The 20,222-nt window shown below is 36.2% G+C and overlaps 1 protein-coding gene across 1 annotated transcript in view; it reads left to right on the forward strand.

Moving 5' to 3' along the window:
* The window catches only part of Pdrg1 (Pdrg1 prefoldin-like subunit), a 56,166-nt gene that overhangs the window by 11,921 nt on the left and 24,023 nt on the right, over positions 1-20,222 (forward strand). Inside the window, exons 3-4 of the mRNA XM_018103560.3 lie at positions 5,509-5,559; positions 14,835-15,105. The gene's annotated coding sequence lies outside the window, so the exon portion shown is untranslated. The remainder of the gene's footprint in view (positions 1-5,508; positions 5,560-14,834; positions 15,106-20,222) is intronic.

The following is a 20,222-nucleotide window of genomic DNA, read 5'->3' on the forward strand; positions in this document are numbered from 1 at the left end:
TCTTTTGTGCTGCTCTTTCGCCACTTGCAATAAATACAATAAATACCAATTTACAGCATTTCGAATGTTTACACGTGACTTTAGTTAAGTTTGTTTTTTCCTCTCGATTGTTGTTGCTGTGCGACAAGTGGCACGAGCATGTGTAGCATAAACAGCAACAATAACAACGACAACAACATCAACAACTACACAACAACAACAATGGCAACAACACTGGGTGACATTTATCTTGAGCGCTTTTCCTATTTGCTGAGCTGATTAAACGAGTTGCGCCTCTTTTGTTGTTTGTTTGTTTATTTGTTTACTCTGTTTGCGAGCGTAACACTTGTGATTGTTGCATGTAGATTTGTAAACAAAAATATATACATAATTACTCTGCTTTTCACGTGATGCCAATAAATCGGGCTGCTTATTGCTTGCAGATATCTCAATATTTCAGAATTACGTATACGTCATAGATTACGTATACGTTATGTAGAGTCTAGCTGAAACATTTCTCAATTATTGCTTAATTCTTATCAGTTATATGGCTTATATTTACATACATATATTTATATTGATAGGAAAATTTCATATCAATAGAGTAGAATTTTATGGTCGGAATTTGTTTACACATCCGCAAAGTACAGCAATAAATGATACTTTATTGAATATAGTTAAAAGAATTGATTGATATTACGTGCCATATGGTTTTATAGTAAATGAAACACTTCCTAACTTAATCTTTAATGCATGGTTACACTGAAGGTGTCTTTACCTCCATATAGTCTGAGTAATATTAGTAAAACCTAGCCATAAAGGTATACCATACCTGAATGCCAGATAGTTACTGCTATTAGTATTTATAGTACTATAACATCTATATGTACGGCTAGTCTTAATGCCTGTTCTCGTGTGCTCTGTCTCAACTAATCGCATTTTCTTATACAATTTTTCTTGAGTGTTACGCATAAACTAATTAGAGAACAAACAAACTAACGAAAAAGGTTGCAGACGCTAAACGCTTTAGTTGTAGTTATTATTCAAGTACATGTCAATACTTAATAGTATTTGGCGTTATATTGAATAACTGCAGCTTAGATAGAGCACCAGCCAGAACGTCTCTAAGTACTTACACTGAGGGCATTACTAGTTAGGTATACTAGTCTCTAGTATCTATAAACTATGCATACAGCACAAAGCAATATTTAATCACTTAATGTTTAATGTTTTGATTTATTTTTGTTTTTTTTTTTTAACATATTTTATTTTGTAAATTTCTTATAATTTTTAATGAGCAAAAATTATATATATTTTCTGTTGCTTATATAGTTTTATTAAATTTTTTTTATTTACCCTCAATTTTTATTTTTTTATTATTGTTTTTTTTACTTTATTTTTTTGTTTAAGCTTGTTAAATTTTATTTTGATTACTCTTTTCCTCTTAATTAATTAATTTTAATTTTCCTATTAATTTTGTAAACCTTTACCAGTGCATTCACAAGTCGCTTACTCCCCATGCCTCACATTTCACATTGCAATGTTTACCTCTGGGATTTGCTCAAGCAATTGTCTCGCATACTAAGGCACACAAACATCACACAACACACGTGTGAAATCCACCTTTCCACCATACGCTTTGCCCTGTTGCAAGGGCTGACCGTTTCGCCCTCGCACACCCACATTACGCAAAAAGAAGAAGAAGTAGAAAAAAAGAGAAAAAAAAGAAAACGGGCAGTTGCCATTGCCCATGTTAATCGTCGCTTGGCAGCTTTGTCGCACGCTTTGCACAGCCATCGGCGTTGGCGTTGGCGTCGACATCGACATCGGCGTTGGCGTCAAGGACAGCGTTGCTGGCCTCTTGGCATTGCATTGAACTTGAACGAGGGTTGGCCGGCGCACTGGTGAAATTGCAATTGCTGACGCTAGAGGGCGTGTTCATTCGTCGTGTACTCTTTCGCTCAATGCGTGCAGCAGCAGCAGCGGCAGCGGCAGCGGCAGCAGCAGAGGCAGCAGTTAATGCGCTCAATGCGAAACCCACTCAAATGCGAGTTGAGCTTAATGCGCCTTTGCGTTATGCAGCGGAATTTTCAATTAGCTGCCGTGGCTTTTGGGGATATTCAGACCATCCCAGCGGTGAAAGCGGCGCATAAATTATTTACTTAACATTTAAAAATTGCATTCAAAATGGCTGCGTGGCGTCGCTCGCGTCGCACGGCTGACGTCAGCGCAGCAACAAAACAACATGCAATGCGGAAATGCTTTCAACTTTAAACTTTCGCCTCTAAAATTAGCTGCAACTAAAAAAAGCAACGGTAAAGCAAACGCACACACACACACGAGCGCAGAAATTCAGCTTGCAGCTATTTTTCAACCGATGTTGACTTTTTGGCTTTGCTGCATACTTTGTGGCGTTTGCTTTGTGCTTTTGCTTTTAGTCTGTCAAAATTTAACGCCCAATCAAAATATGCTAAAATAGTCGCGTATCTGTGTGTATGAGTGTGGGCATGTGGAGTGTGTGTGTATTTGGTTTTATGTTTTGCGACCGTTTCCGGCGACATTTTCAACTCGATTAGAAATGCAAATGGCGTTCGCTTGACAGTCACTCAACTTGGGCTTGGTTGGGGGAGTACGTGGCAGAGGCTTTTGTGGCTTATCAATTACAGGCAGCAGGCACAGTGCCAAAGTCGTAGACAGGTTCACAGTCGACGCCACACTTGCCACAAGAGTCGTTGCCGCTGCTGCTGCTGCTGTTGCTGTTGTGTGTTATTTCAAGGACATGTTTGTACTGGAAAATGCATATGAATTTATATGCACTTGGCATTTAATATGCAATGCCGAGGGCGGTTAGAACACTTGTGGGGAATGTTTGAAAATGTAGCAGATATACTGAGAGGAGTAGGAGAGTAAATGTTAGCACAGGACAGATATTTATTGCTTGCACTGTTTGGCTGTGCTTTTGTATGTCTTTTGCTGCCTTTATATGAGTGAACTAATTGCAGACTGTAGCTGAGCGTTGGAAAGAGCGCGAGCATAAGCTGAAGAGCTTGAGAGTGCGAGAGTCAAGCATAGCTAGGAGAATTAGCTTTTGATCCCGTTATATGAGTGAAGAGTAGCTTTAGCGTATGCATTGCCTTCCAATGGTCGCCTTGTTTTTGGCAAGTGTTGCTTGCTCTCTTTGCTCTCTTTGCTATTGTTGTATTGGTGTATGGCATGCATGCTGAGCGTAAGACTGAGATTCTTAATTTTTAACGTGATGGCGTGAAAGAGAGAAGTGTAGTGTGTGGTGTATATACATATGTATTTATATATTTACGAATTTCGTTCATTCTTTATTTTGCCTTTCGTAACTATTCAACTGCATCTCGCTTCAATGGTTTATACTTAAGACTTAATAGCAAAAGCGAAAGCGAAAACTTCAATTTGCAGCTGACCAAAGTCACGAAGTGAATGGCTTTTGCCTAGACTTGGGCTTGGACCTGGGTTGGGTCTCAATTTTTAGAACCTTGCAACGCCGCGGCGCGCCGCTGCATTTGCATACCAAGTTCTCATTGTTGTCGCCGTTGTTGTTGTTGTTGTTGCTGTTGCTGTTGTTGTTATCTGTCGCAGCGGAAATGCAATGCGGCGCTGTTTGTTTTACGCTCTGTGGTAGCACTTGCCACATGCCACTTGCAACTTGCTTGCTTTGCCAGCGTTGCTTGAGTGATTGACACCGCGTTGCACGCAGCTTGCATTTTGATAGCCAATGCAACCCGGCACGCCCACTATGCCCGGCGCTCTGTCTACCTCCTGCTGCCCCCCCTCCAGCCAAATGGCAAACAAATTGGTATCTATCATAACATTTATTTTGGCTCGCAGACGCGAGCTCATAAAACTAAATTGCAATTTTTTACAATTTACATAGATATGAGGCAGGTGTGTAGGTGTATGTGTGTGTGTGTGTAAACTCTTTTTTGCGTGCCTGGCACTCGCTGGCACTTGGATGGCTGCGACTTCTGGGATTTCGTTTACGATTTGACGCTTGCCGGTGCTAATAGCTTGTTACAGCATAAAATCGCATTATCCTTAACACACACACACACACACACACACACATGCATGTGCATATCTGTATCTGTGTGTGTGTGTGTGTGCGTGTTGAGTTATTCCCATTTTTTTAATAGCCTTGCATATCATTTCGTGGCTCTAACATAAATGGCAAAAGTCAGCAAAAATCAAACAAACATCAAATTAAATATTTGTAAATTTAATATTATGTAAATCTAAGGGAGTTAGAGCAGTTCTATTTATAGCTCATTCTCGCATCTATTTATATATGCAAATATAGACATATCACTTGGAGATTAGCTCTATCTGACATTTCTAGTCAGCTGCCGCATAGTTTAAACAATTGTTTACAAAGTTTTCAAGTATTTTGGACTTGTTTTGTTTTGTTTTTTTTTTTTTTGGCAATTAGTTGATAAGCAAATATTTTTATTGCTTACTTGAATTATTCATTTAAGCTCTTTAAAGTTGTAAGAGGCCCTTTGATGTCCTTGAAATGTTAAGGAATTTCCTTTGTTCTTTTATTCAAATTACTTTTGAAATATTTTTGCTAAAGCTAAGGCATAACGGAGATGAGCATATGTATGTATGTGAATACAAAAAGATGAATATTTATAAAAGTTGAGAGAGCGGAAGAGAATTGTAGATAAATAGAAAGAGAAGGAGGAGCAGGAAATGGAGAAAGAGAACGAACTAAATAAGAGGAAGCAAAGCAAAGAAGAGAGTTAGAGAGAGAGAGAGAGAGAGAGAGAGAGAGAGAAAATATGTAAAAGAAAAGGGAAAACAAAACAGAAAAAGTTAGGATACAGAGAAGGATAGAGAAGAACAGATAAAAATTAGAACGCGTGAAATTGAGAAAAACAGACGGAAAGAGAGAAAGAAAGAGGGAGAGAATTACAAAATATGAAAGGTAAATAAACAAAAAGCAAGATAAATTCTGATAAGTGAAGAGAAGGAGAAATCTAGAAAATAAAGAAAAATATACGGAGAAACAGAAAGTAAAAGAAATTGAAGTCCAAATGAAGTTTTACTGTAAACAAATCGCAAAATTCAACTCAGTAAACAACTTCATTATAGTTTTTACTAAACGTGAAAAATACAAAATTAACTTAAATCTGCTCTAAATATGCAGCTTTAAAGATATTTTTAACAGTGCCTAAAAAAAAAAAAAAAAAAAAAAAAAAATACAATTAAAAAGCAGTCAGCCTGTTATTCACTAAATTAGTTTTATCTATGAAAATGACAGAGTTATTAAATTATTTAGCGAGCAGAGTTAATGATACTTTAAATAACTCATTGACTTATGACAGTGATGGCAAAAATATTGGGCATGCCAAGAGATGAATGAGCCAAACTGAGCTAATAATATTATTAATAATAATATTATTAATTTCCATTTCTTGTATTGTTTCTCTTAGCTTCAACCTTTTACACATTATTACATTTTATACTAATACATATTTTTCTCTTTTATTTTTCTTGCAGCTGAATTCTTAATGCAGCATAATTTTCACAGACTGCAGCCATAATATAAAGGTAAGGTTGATTTAAGGAGAAAAGTTATACAAACTAAATTATATCTAGTACTTACTGGGGTAAACTATAAATATAAAAATTTTATGAGTACTACAAATATTTGAACAATATTTTTTTATTGCAACAACTTTGTTTCACTCTAATTAACTTAGTAAACCTTGTCATCTGTCATATGTTTATCAAATCAATTGAGAACTTTGCAACTGAAATTTGCTAGCTGTATAAAAGTATTTCAACTTTGTTGGCCCGGAGACTGCACAGGCTTTATCAGGCTTATCAGGTAAATAAAATAATCGAGTACAATCTCAAAAACCAAATCCAAAAAGTTCAACCGAAACAAGATTTAGCTATTACAAGAGTTAAGCTTCAATTCAGAAATCTTTGCTCTCTCTTACTCACTCTTTCCATACGCTTCTCGCTGTCTCTTTCTCTCTCCCTCTTAAATTTACTCTATAACATTTAACTACAACAACAATAGTTGAGCTTCAATTAACACATTTCTGTCCTAACCCCACTCACTTACGCTCCCTCTTCATCTCTCTCTTTCTCTCTCCCATTTTTCCTCTCCCACTCTTCCTCTCCCTCTCCCTCTCCCTCTCCCTCTATAGCATCAATTAAGTTAGTTTTTACAATGCGCAGTTGAAAGTTTGAAGTTTTGTTACATCGTTGTAAGCCACAGAGGACTTAACGCCATTTATGTTGTTGTTGTTGTTGTTGTAGTTGCTGTTGTTGTTGCGGCCAACTTCCGGTTCAATAGGGCGGCAACAGAGAGAATTCATTTAACATTTATTCATTTAACGCCTCATTAATTCATCACTTTCAATCAAATTTTACGCTTACATACACAGCACACAGGTGCGTGTGTGTGTGTGTGTGTGTGTGTATGTGTTTATGTGTGTTAAATATTAACCGCAAGTTGTAACTGAACAAGGGCTCCTTAGTTGCGCTCCATTAGAGGGACAGTAATGCCCGCCCAGATCCTAGCGTCCTTAATTAAGCGTGTAATGTGTGTGTGTGTGTGTGTGTGTGTGTGTGTGTGTGTAGGTGTAAAGGTGTGCGTATGTGTGTGTGTGCTTGTGTAAAACTCATTGAATTTCGCATTAATATATTAACTTTGCCGTAGCATACATTGAGGCGCAAAGCGACTTTAAAGTAGGTGCACGCAAAAGGAAAAGGGAAAGGAACAGGAAGAAAGAGAGAGAGAGGGAGAGAGACAGAGAAAGATAACAGAGTTAGATAGAGTGACACAATGGTAGAGGGATAGAATGTGGATTAAATAGAATGAGAGATAGAAAGAGCTAGAGCTAGATCCAAACATGAAGAAAGATGGAAATAGAAAGAGATAGTATGAGACGAATGTAGAGATACACGTGATAGACGTGAAACAACTAAAGATTAGAGATAAATAGAGATCCAGATGATACACAGAATGAGTGAGAAAGAGATAGGTAGAGAACAAACATAGATCAAAGGGGAAGTAGAGATAAGAATGTGAACGAGAGAGACAGAGAGAGAGAGAGAGAGAGAGAGAGAGAGAGAGAGAGAGAGAGAGAGAAAGACGGATGTCGATTTAATGAAAGCTGGAGAAAGGCTAGAAAGAGATGAGAGAGAGAAGAGAGGAGAGTATGATAAAAGGAAAGTAGATACAGGAACTGCAAGAGATATGGAGAGGGAAGTATATATAACCGTATTATCTATATGAATGTATTAATAAATATATATAGAGAGAGAGAGAGAGAGAGCGAGAGAAAAATATGGGAGAGGCAATGCAATAGGTACAGATAGAGATAGATGCAAAAAGAGAGGGAGATATGTCTTTAGTTTACCTAAGTTCTATTTGCGCCCAACACTTGACGCTGCCGCTAAGGATTTTTGACAATAAACAGACGCATTCTTAACAATATCTGCCACACACACTCCCACACACAGACAGAGAAAGAGAGGGAAGAGCAACTGGCAGACATCGGCTAGCTAGTTTAAAAATAACTCCTTGTTGGAATTTCCATAGAAAATCGTGCATATTGAACCAAAATGTATGTAAAAATATTGATGTTTTCTTTTATTTTCTTTTTTTTTCACTTGCGTGCTAATTTTAAATTATACGTAGCACACACACACACAGCCGTATGCATATCATTTGTTATTTTCCTTTGGCAAAGAAAGTCTATAGAAAGAGTGCGACGCAAGTAAATTAAAATGCAATTTTTAAACTTTTATTTATGATTTAAATTGTGCAAGTGCAACAGATTTCCTTTGACTTTTCACTTAAAGGAGATCGTAATAGGCAACACACACATACACACACACACACACACACAGCGAGCGGCATAGACTGCGTACCAAAATACTTATACAATAACAAAAACAAAGAAAAAACCAAAAATAATACAAGAACAACAACAACAACAAATTGCTTTAATTTTAAAATATATTTCAGTGTATGCGCTAGAGTGTGTGTGCGTGTGTGTGTGTGTGTATGTCGGCCTTTCAATTTATTTCGAGCGATCGGCCAGAATTAAGAGCTTTATTAGCGCATCAGCCGAGCAATCAAACGCGTCGCATTCGATAAAAACGGTAAAAGAGTAAAAAGCAATCGATTCTCGTTTCGTGTGCAAGACGCGTGTGTAGTTTCGGTTATCGATAGTCGATAGGCAAGAACTTGAAGTAGTTGATATCGTGTGTTGTAAAAAGAGAGAGAGAGAGAGAGAGAGAGAGACAGGGAGAGATAGAAAAAGAGAGGGCCTTAGTTGTAGCATATCGTTAATAACTCATATACATTTAATGATCGCTATCGATACACTGATAAATATCAAAAGAGGCTGAAAAGCGATACTTTTCATATTGAGATTCTCGATAGAAAAAGGCAGCTTAAGCACATGAAATTATCGATAGTTTCTATAGCATTTGCAATTGATGTGAGCTATAAGGTATCTAAGATGTCGACATTTATCGAGTCAAATTTAGGCAATAAATCTTAGATTAATTTCATAATCAAAGCGGTCCAATTACTTGCCAAACAAAGCTCATTCACTTTGTAATATTCTAAATTCTCATAGCGAACAAAATCTTTATAAATATCCAAAAAGTCGTAATTGTTTCTTATATGCATTTGCTTCAAAATCGCATTAGGAACTCTTTAAGAGACATTTAGTGCGGGAAAAGGCTTTACCTATTTTTTTTTTTTTTACTTCATCTGCTGCAGCTTCTTCTTCAATCATTTTTGGCTTTTGGGACTTAGAGGCTAAGTCAAGCAGCAAAGCCTTACCACAGAAAAAAGAGCGAAAGCAAAAAAAAAAAACGAATTTTCCACGAAAATCCGCCCATTTAAAACGCCTTTAAAAACGTTTAGCTGTGAGAGCCCGAAGGAAGATGTAAGCCAGGCGAGGCAGGAGGCGGTGGGCGGGGCTGCAATTTGAGGGATTCTCAAATGTTTGTTTGGATTTGAATTTAATGTGGTTGTTGTTGCTGTTGTTGTTGTTGTTGTTGTTGCAGTACTGTTCAATTTGTGTTGAAAAGGTGATGGCTGGCCGCGTTCTGCGGAATTGTTGGTTATTTATTTTGGGTTACCTCTAAAATTAAAATGGCTCAAAAACACAAGAAACACACACACACATACACACACATACACAAACACACAGAGAGACAGCAACAACAACAACAACAAAGCAAGAGCGAAACAAACGAACAAAAAAGCGTTTTTTATAGAACATTTATTTATAATTATACATTCTCGTTGTATATGCGATTTTCTGCGCCAGTAAAGTGAAGTGTAGGAAATATCGTGCACAGACATATTTTTCATTTCGATCCCAATTCAATCCGCAGTCGAACCGATCCTCCTACAAATTAAAACGGTGCAACGCGTCGTGATCGTCCGCTCATATTCTCATTCTCACTCTTGCTCGCTCGCTCTCTCCCTCTCTGAATTAAATACAAATTAAATAAATATTTAATAAAATTCAAATCTGAAGCAATTGTGTGCAAAATTTCGCGCCGAAGGACGCCAAATTGTCTCAGCTGTGTGTGATAATTGCCCTTAAAGCGAAATTACCAACAAATTGTGCAAATAAATCGAATCCATTGAAAATTTCCCTAAATGAAATGAGTGAAGCAAAATGCTTTTTGCGTTTTTTCTGTGTTGAAAAGTGAAATTCTGTCAAAGCAATAAAATTTCCCAAAATATAAATCGAAACATCTGTTCTTTGTTGTTTGTCCACACCAACAACAAGAACAACAACAACAGCAGCAACAACAAAATATGTGCCCAATGTCCGAAATGTTGCGGAGCGTGGATGAAATGTTGCCAGTGCATGTTGCCGGCCAACAGATGGCGCGCCACATGATCGTTGCGCACAGATGGCGACAGCAGCGTTGCGATCGGTTGCGCACCACGAAAGCTAGATGGCGGCACATGTACTGCCATGGAATATTGTAAGCAATTTCGTTTCCTTGAAAGAACAGTTACTTTTTCAAGGCAAATTCATGATAATATTGATATTTAATTTTAGCCTACCTTCCATTCCACATACTCTGAAGGTTTTTATACACTTTATTTAATGTGCTCGCAACTGGCATCGTGCTATGGCTGGCGGCGCAATTGGAAGCTGTAAAGCTTCTTAGTTTGAAGCCATTTAATCCTTCAAGTCTAACACATTCCGAGCTCTGTCTCTCCCTCTCTCTCTCTCACACACACACTCTATTGTCACTGTTCTAGAGCTGGCGGCGGCTTTTGGTTGATGTGTTTTAAGTGTTTACACATTGAAAGTGTGAAAGCTGTTGTCAATTTGTAAATGTTTTCATACACTACACACACACATATATATACATATATATACACTTGGTAGAAATGGCTTCAATTTACTCTAATGCCGGGTAGATTGATATCTAAAAGAAATATATTTATTAGTATAACTATGAAGCTGGACTTTTTTGTTGCCTAAATTAATTTGTGATATTTAGAAGCTATATACATATATATACATACATATTAGCACATAGTTACACTATGTATATGTATCTATTAACTAGAAGTTTATATATGAACCAAATCTAAAAAAAAAAAATATTAATAAAAAAAAACCATAACAAAATAAAATTAAAAAAAAATAATAAAAATAAAAATTAAAAACAAAAAATAATAAAAATAAAAATTATATCTAAAAAATGTCAAGCAGGAATGTTTATGTATAAATTGTTTTTATTTGTGTAATATATCAAAAAGTTTATGTGAATTTGTTTTTCGAATGCTCATAAATTTCCATTCATTTTAATGTATATTATACATGCATATACATATATAATTTTCCCGTTGGCTGTAATTTATAAACAAAATATTTCGCAATATATATTTTCCATCTCACTTCTACAATCTGAGAGTATTTATGAATAGCCTTGCCCTAGACAAACTGAGATTATTGTCTGCCTGCTTGAGTAGTGCCTGGGGTCAGATGCTGGCTTTAGCTGCTTAACCCTAGGATTGTAAGGGGTGTGTGTGTGTGTGGAGCTTAGACGACATGTCTGTCATGCCAATCGCATGCGCTAAGCGTTTCCGCTTCCGTTGAAATTTAATACGCTACAGAAACAAAGCAAAAATTTGGAAAACAAAAAAATGCAGGCAGTTAGACATGTGCGGCTAGCCTATATAGCGTCTATATGGCATATTCATATATCGTGTAGACTTTTCGTGGTGCCCTCTTTTTTTTTTTTTTTTTTTTTTTTTTTTTTTTTGGCACTCGCTGCGCATTTTGTTGCTTGTTTTATTTGCTTTTTATTTTGCTTGCAAAACTTCGTGCAACTTGTTTTTGTTGTTGTTTTTTTTTTTTTTTGCTCATCTAGATTTTGACTGGGCATTAACGACTCTTTTTGAAAATTGCAACAAAATGTTTTGTTGTTTATTTACGCAAATTTGTGTAGACTTTGGCCAAATGCCAGGCATTACGAAAAGCCCGCAAAACACGACGCCATTTATCGAGAAGGCAGCAAAAAAAAAAAGAATAATGAAAATACATAAATGAAATAAATAATAGACAAAAAAAACCGCAATAACAACACTGTGCAACATAAATGTAGCACGTGTTTGTTATGGAAAATATTAGAATTAATAAAAAATGGGGAAGCAAACACTTTAACAAACATAAAAAAATATATATGTAAAAAATTTTAAAAAATTGTGTTAAATATAAAATAGAGAAACAAAACACTGTACAACGAGATTTTGACAACAATGCGGTATATATAAATTCTGGTCTTTCTGGTCTTTGTTCTTGTGGCTCTGTTATAGTTCTAAAATAATAAATAAAAGCAATTATAGCTGATTTTTAAATTATTTTTAATCGATAATACTAAAACGGGAATAGTTATCGATTCCGATAGTTTTTCAATTGCTGTACAGAGACTTTTAAGAAAAAATTACAAATCTCTAGCTTTTATAAGTTCTGAGATCGGAGAGTTCACACTTACAGGCCAATGAAGAGGACTAGATCGAATCGCCTATAAGGTCTGGCCTTTTACATACACTTCGACCAACTAATTATACCCTGATTTCATATTTCCAAGGTAGATAAAATTCTCGAAAAATAATATTATGTATAGCTTCCGCTGTTGTTTCCAAAATTTTGATATAATGTATGAAAAACCGGACAACTTTAATAAAAGTTATAAATATGTTTAGAAAAGAAATGTCAACTAAGAAAATAATAAGATCATGGAACAAAGTATGGGAATTTCTGAATTATTATTATAAATTATAGGAAATTTTTATTGAGAAAAAAACTTTCTTTTGATCGATTGAATATTGAAATATTTATCAAATAACGTCCAGCTCTCTATAGAAGAACTCAATGCAACAAAGTTGTACAACGAGTTTATTATGGAAAATATTTAGACGAAAAATTTGTGTTAGCTTATTCCATTGAAAAACCAAATTTCCATATACACACTGGGGAAACATATACATGTAAAAAAAATACCAGGCAGGCACAACAACACTATGCAACAAAATGCTGAAAGAGACTTACGAAATATTTGTTAACTTATTCATTAATTGCTAGACGTCCCTCAGTCCACAATTGGGATGATTTAAGTGGGGTTTGGGTGGACTGGGGACCTGGGGGAGCTGTCTTGTCACCCCATTCGATTCGACAATTTCATTTTCATTTCCATTTCCATTTTGATTTTCATATGCTTCCTCTGCCAACACCGCCAGCACATAGGTGGGCGTAATGCTGTGTGAAAAGTTGTTTGTCTGTGTGCGACGTATAGGGCATGTCATAAAAATCAAGTGAAAAGCGCCACAAGAAGACGCAAAGTAAAAAAAAAAAATAAAATAAAATGAAGAGAAATGTCGAAAAACCATGACAAAGACCAAAGCCAAAGGGAAGGAGAGGCGGCAGTCAGACGCAAGGGGGTGTGGCAACGGGCGGGCGCTTGGCTACACACGACAGCAGCAGCATGAAGAAAAAAAAAATGTAGAATTTATTATAGACAACTGTGCTGCCTGAATTCGGCTGCGTCCATTTGTTTGTTTGCCCAGCTTCCACAGTGTCTCACTCGCTCCCTCTCTCTCTCTCTCTCTCTCTATCTGTCTCGCTTCGTCGAAAAAGGAAAAAATGCTGCAGACAATTGGGACCCGCTGGAAAAGCTCCTCTAGCTAGCTGCCATGGCAACACACACGCACTGAGAGCTACCAATACATACATACATATATATAGCTACAGTTACAGATGTATATATGTATGTATATATGTGTGTACAAAGGGGGGCAACACTGATCAATGATATACATATATACACACCTATGTATGTGTGTAGGTGTATTTGTAGTTGTAGTTGCTGCTGCTGCTGCTGCTGCTCTGGATGGATGCGATTGCTGTCGCTGCTGCTGTTGAAGCATTTCATTAGCCACCCACACAAAATACTATGCGCACAATCATACACACACACACACACACACACCTGACACACAACCGCACTCATACACACACACACACATACAGTCAACACTCATAACACTCATGCACACACGCAGAATAGAGGCGAGCGGCAATGCCTGGCATGTGGGCGTTGAGACCAGCACGCGCACTCCATACTCATGTATACCCTAGAAATGCCATGCTTGACAGAGCATAATGTGCCAGGGAGTCAAATAAAGTGGCCGCATCGGGCGAAGAGCTCATCAAATGTTGTATATACCCAAAGTAAATGCTTTGTAAATACTGAAAAAGATTTTCAATTAAATCGAACTTTAAATGGTTGCTTCTTTGATTCATTGCTAAAATGAAAGTAAGAAATTTACTTTAAGTTGGAATATAGGAAGATTTTCTAAATAATATTTGCAAAGCCCTTCAAGAAAAGTGATCTTAGAATTCGATTTGAGGATAAAGATTGAGCTACTTCATTATTCAAAAAATATAATCTTGCTGATAGAATATTATTTATAAAAGATATCAGGATAGTTCTTCGTTAATGTCAAATATTTTTTAAATGATTAAGGCTAATTAATTAAATTAAAATAAAAATATATAAAACTGGGCTCTTGAGATATGTACTTTATTATTCCATAAATATAATCATGTTGAAGGATTTTTAAAATATTTTTTTAAAATATTATAAAACATAGGCTCTCCCGTCATCAGGTTAGTTTTTCGTTAATGTTGAATATTTTTATAAATTTGGGAGCTAGGCTTTAAATTGGTATCTATACTCTGTTAAACTCTGTTAAATTCTTCTTAAAATATAATAAAACTGGGCTCTACATCGTTTCAGCAGGTATATTAAAAAATATTTTGAAAAAATATTACGGAAAGCTTTTGCTAAAAAAATACTTATATATATAATGTACCACATATCACTTCCATATAGTTTTGATTATTATTATTTTTTTTTTTTTTTAATATATATATATATTTTTTTTTTACATTTTTTCTCAACTCATTCTTCTTATATGCCCACCACATTTACAGGGTATAATGCTTAACTCTACCACATGCCATTCAAATGCTTGCATAAACAACCGCAACAAGCACAAAATACTGAAACTGAAATGCTGTACGAAAAGTTTTGTGGTCTTTGGGGGGAATGCGAAGCTCGAACTTGTTGCATCTGCAAAGACATTTGATAACTTTGGCTCAGATGTGCACAGGGAATACATTTTGCAATGAATGACGCACAGCAACATATAATACATAATATATATATAAAGATAACCATATCATATAGCTGAATCTATATCAAACTTGGCTTAAACTCATGTTTTTGTCATTTTATTTCGATTACAGTTACACAACACGCCGACGTCGCCGAGTCAATTGATGGAAATTTCAGGAAATTCAGGAAATAGTTGATAAAAATAAAGCACGCCTAAAAGTACACAAACTCCAGTGAAAGCTTGATCGCATTCATTTTGCCATATACATATATACAGCAACGGATAATAGAAATATCTAAATAGATATAAAATTATATATAGCTGTAATTAAACAAGATTGGATTATAGTTTATTTTCGACTCGGACTCTTTGATGTTGTTCACACGGCGGCATTTTGGCAGGTGAGCTACGACAATAATTGCCTTTAATATGTTATTTAATTCAATTATTCATTTATTACGCCTTTAGTGTTTGGTTTGATTATATAATATATTTATCAATCCGTATTCATTTCATTAAATTACTTAATTATTTTCTGTTGATGTTTTGGTAGAGCTGATTCATTATTTATTCGTTTAATTGAAAGCAATTAATTTTGTTTTTTAGGCCTTAAATTCATTAGAAATGATTGTATACAGGGTATATTGAATGAAATTTAAGAGAGGTTGCATTAATATCTTAAATTGTCAACTGCATTGATAGAAATTATATTTAACTATAACAGAAACTTAAGATATATTTCTTCATATATTAAATTCCACACACACAGTGATATATTAAACAATAGTTAAATAATTAATAAAAACTGTTGAGAACATAATATGAGCTATGAAAATTTCTGCAGCATTCGCATTTGAGATATTAAGTATAAAAAAAGTCATTTAAAGAGACAAAAGTTTTGATGAATAATTGCTGTGAAATACGACAACAATTTTACACCCACTCAAAAAGTGTTTTAATGTTAGTTTTTATGCACATTTCTGACCCAAAGAATCTCAATAAAATGAAGATAAAAGAAGCTTTAAAAAAATAATGGCCGAGCAGTGTAAGTTAAAGTTTAAAGAGACGATTTGATTTTTTGACTGGACTTTTTGGTAATTTAAAAAAATATATTTATATATAAATGTTTCATTTCATATGTTTTATTTCTATCTGATCCTTATGCACAGATTTCTGCAACATACAAAAAATACACTTTAAAGTTATATGAAATAATTAAAAAACAAGGCAAAATGTTGCCAACAGAGAAAGAGAAAGATAGAGAGAAAGAGAGACAGAGAGAGTAGGAGACTCTCTATGATAAGTTGGGTTAATTGGGCTAATTTACACAGTATAGGCCAAAGCAGACCAAGTGCGTGTGTGTGTGTTTGTGTATACACATACATATAAAGTCAAATCAGCAGCAGTTGAGACCTACAACAACAGCTGAGCATGTATTGTGCGTGAATTCTAAAAGAATAATATATATATGTATGTATACACACACACACACACACACACAATGTTGGCTTTTTGGTATTTCTTGGCGTTCAATTAACGTAAAACATTTGCCAAGAATTTTCTTGAGTCGCTTTGCGCCTCGCCACATACACACAGTGGGCAGGCAGCAATGCGTTAGCAACAGTGAGGAAAATGCGACAAAACGTAGTATATGTGTGCGTATGAAGCGTATTCGTATTACATACTAATAAATGCATACACTAATTAACATTACGAAGTTGACTTTAATGAGCTCAACCAAAGAGAGAGCGAGAGGTCAACGTACGATTAGCCAAAACTTTTCACTTGCTTAGTTTTTCGCCTTGAATTATGTAAAGCATTTTCATATTTACTTGCGGAGCTCTTCCATATTTGTTTTTCATTTTGCATATTGTAGACGTGGGCCAAAATGAAAGTGCGTCATGCACAAAAGAGAAGAAAATTATTGAACGTCATTGCTGGCAATTTTTATTTGAAATGTATTTTCTTTATGGAAATCATCAAATATTCATGCGTCTGTGACTTGCTCTCATTGTGCGTGCGTATGTATGTATGTGCGTGTGTGTGTGTATGTATATGTATGTGCGTGTGTATCATCAGCAATTCAAGCACGCGTTTTACGCACACACTCGAAATTGCTGAGGGGACTTCGCTTCTCTTTTTTATGCGTGCGTGCAAGCTTTACTGTACCTGTAGCTGTTGCTCAATCTCAGCGGAATATTTTCAGTATGCTTTTATGCTCTACCAGTTAAGAGTACTGTCATTAGGTGAGGCAGTTTGTAAGGATGGTTATTCGTCAGGAGTTATTAGCTATGGGAATAGAATTAGAATATAGAGCGAGTTAAGTCTGTAGGGCAATAGAGCGTTTGAGAAATGACTGGTGCATATAGAGATAGATACATAGATACAGATGCATAGATACAGATACATAGATACATAGAAGCAGATAAAGATACATAGAAACAGATATAGATACATAGATACAGATACAAATACATAGATACAGATGCATAGATACAGATATATAGATACAGGTATATAGATACAGATACAGATACAAAGATACAGATACATAGATACAGATATAGATACATAGAAACATAGATACAGATACAGATAGAGATACAGATATATAGATACAGATATATAGATACAGATACAAAGAAACACATACATAGATGCAGATACATATGTAGATACAGATACAGATACATTGATACAGATGCAAAGATACACATACATAGATGCAGATACATATGTATATACAGATACAGATACAAAGATACAGATACATAGATACAGATATAGATACATAGATACAGACACATAGTAACATAGATACAGATACAGATACATAGATACATATACATAGATACAGATACAAATACATAGATACAGATACATAAATACAGACACAGATACAGATAACGATATAGGGAGATAGATTCAGATATAGAAACCAAAAAATTGATATATAAAGAGTTATTATATTAAGCACAGGTTATCTGTTAATAGATCTAATAAAGTTAGTATCAAAGTTGAATGAAGAGAGAGTATTTCATGTGTCACATACTTACACACACACATACAAACACATGTATATGTAACTCTTGCTCTTCCTCCTTTTTCATTTGCTGTTTACGCGCAATTATTGTGCGCGACGACCGCAATAAAAGAAAATTAAAGTTTTTCCCTTTCCTCTGTTGTGGTTGCCGTCCCCCCACTTCGTCTGCTGCCTCTTCCTCTTCTACTTCTTCTTCTTCTTGTGTCGTTCTTTCAATTTTCTTGCTGTCAGTCCGTGTCGCATCTTTTGGCTCGATTCTTATGTAGCCTGTTGGCCGGCCACCTCTCGCATCGTTTCGTTCCCTCATTTTGGTGTGCCGCTTGACATTTTGGTGCAGTTTGCATTTTGCATTTTGGTCGACGTTCTGCCATTTCACTTGCAGCGTCAAGTATTTTGGCCATGTTCCAAAATGTTTCGTGTCTTCAGACGTTCGCCCATCCAATGGGGCTCTGCCTCATGGGGACAGTTAGTGATTAAGCGTGAAAATATCAGACTCATCATCGCGCAACAGCAACAGCAGCAACAGTCGCAGCAGCAGTCTCAGCCCAGTGCAACTAACCAAAGAGCTCAACACCCATAAAGACTAGGCGATACGAAAAAATAAGAACAAGAAGCAAAACTGATCAAAATGGCGACACTTTTCTTTGCTTGCTTTTCTTGTAGTCCTCTATTTGTTTTCACATAAGAGCACTGTTTTTCCTAGCTCGTTTGTTTTTCTTGCCATTTCTTTTGCCAGACTTTTGCACATTCATTTTTGTTGTATGCAAATTAAAATAGTTGTTTCATGTTCTATGCCCAAGCTGTACTGTACTCGAACCAAATGATATTCGGCTAACAAATGTTCTGGCTTATTGACAAACAGCAAAATCAGCAAAAATTATCGAAGCGAAGGGAGAAATTATTAAATTGAATAAGCGAATATATGGAATATACACAGATGAAAGTATGCAGTTGAAAAATTGTTGATGATTGTCCAATATAATATTAATTTGTTATCTGATTTGATTTGCCCTTATAAATTTACAGTTTATCTCTATGTTAACTATATTAACAGCGTCTTTTACACAGATTTGTTATACTACTCAAAATATCTGTTATGTCCTTAGGCTACATTTCTGTTAGTGCGCCATGTTAAGCACCTGTTAAACTCCTTGCTGTATTTTACATGTCTTAACAGTAGCCTGATTAACAGATATGTTAACATAACTGTTAAATTCATTGATGATAACTTTAGCATTTAATAAATGTTAGCTTGTATGTTAATTCCTAACATCTGTTGCACTTAGCTTCCAATCAGAAGCAGCTGATCATCCTGCATCAGTCGATCATAAATTCGATCCAGAAATTGCATTTGGAAGTATGTCGAACGCACACGGACATGCAGACGTTCCCTCAGTATATAATGCCACAAGAGATCAAATTTACAGCATTTCATACACATACATAGATCCTCGTTTATATATGTGTAAGATCAAGTAGCATTCTTGAAAATTGTTCGTATATATTTACTGTATTTGCCCATGTGTTGAGCTGAAGATGAAAAAAAGGGAACAACAAATTCTACAATTCACTGCATACAACAAATGTTTATACAAAATGTCAGTACAACAAAACAACAATCTGTTGTGCCGCTCCTGGGCCACAATTGTATGCGTAATATGTAAATATGAGTCGGTGTGAGTCTCTGTGTGTGTGTGTGTGTGTGAGTGTTGGCTTTGGCAGCTGCGCAAATGGCGACGACAGACATCAGCCTGCAGCACGGGCAAGGGCCAAAGGGGCCAAGGAAGGCGGGAGGGAGGGGGACGGCATAGTTTGCGAGCTGCCTGATTTTGCAACTGTACATGCTGAGCAGCCATGGGCAACGGTGTTTTCGTAACGCATATACGGCCAGCACCTGTCTTGGAGGCCAGCCAGACAGCTAGAACGAGCATACGAAGCGCTGCTGCCGAACGCCCGAGCCGAACGAGTTGCAAAATATCGGAGAATTTCGAAATAACAGCAGAGGCAGCAAAGGAAATTTTGTTTTTCAAACTAAGTAGAAAGAAAGAAAAGAATAGAAAAGAAAAAACAAAAAAAAAAAACAAACTGTAATTTAATCAGCAAGCAGAGTGCTGTGGGCACAGGAAGGGGCGCGCACTCACACACTCGCACACAGACACCCAGGCAGATGAGTGACGTACACAGGCGAGACCAAAGCAACGCCACGTAACGCGAGCACAACAACAACAACAGCAACAACAACAACTCTTCACACACAGGCATAAATAAGCGCGCATTCTCTCTCGCTCACCTATGAGGCGATCGCTGGCGGCGGCGCAGGCAACGCAGTCATCGTGGCCGCAGCAGCAGCGACCACAGCGGCTGTCTATATTTAGACAGAAAATGCAAATGGCCGCACACGCACACAGAAAGTGAGAGAGAGAGAGAGACAGTGAGTGAATGAGTAGGTAAATGAGAGTGATTGAGTCAGATGAA

The sequence above is a fragment of the Drosophila navojoa genome, chromosome 5 (assembly GCF_054131105.1).
Source record: "Drosophila navojoa isolate 15081-1374.11 chromosome 5, UAZ_NAV_1.0, whole genome shotgun sequence".
In the NCBI taxonomy this organism is placed as follows: domain Eukaryota; kingdom Metazoa; phylum Arthropoda; class Insecta; order Diptera; family Drosophilidae; genus Drosophila; species Drosophila navojoa.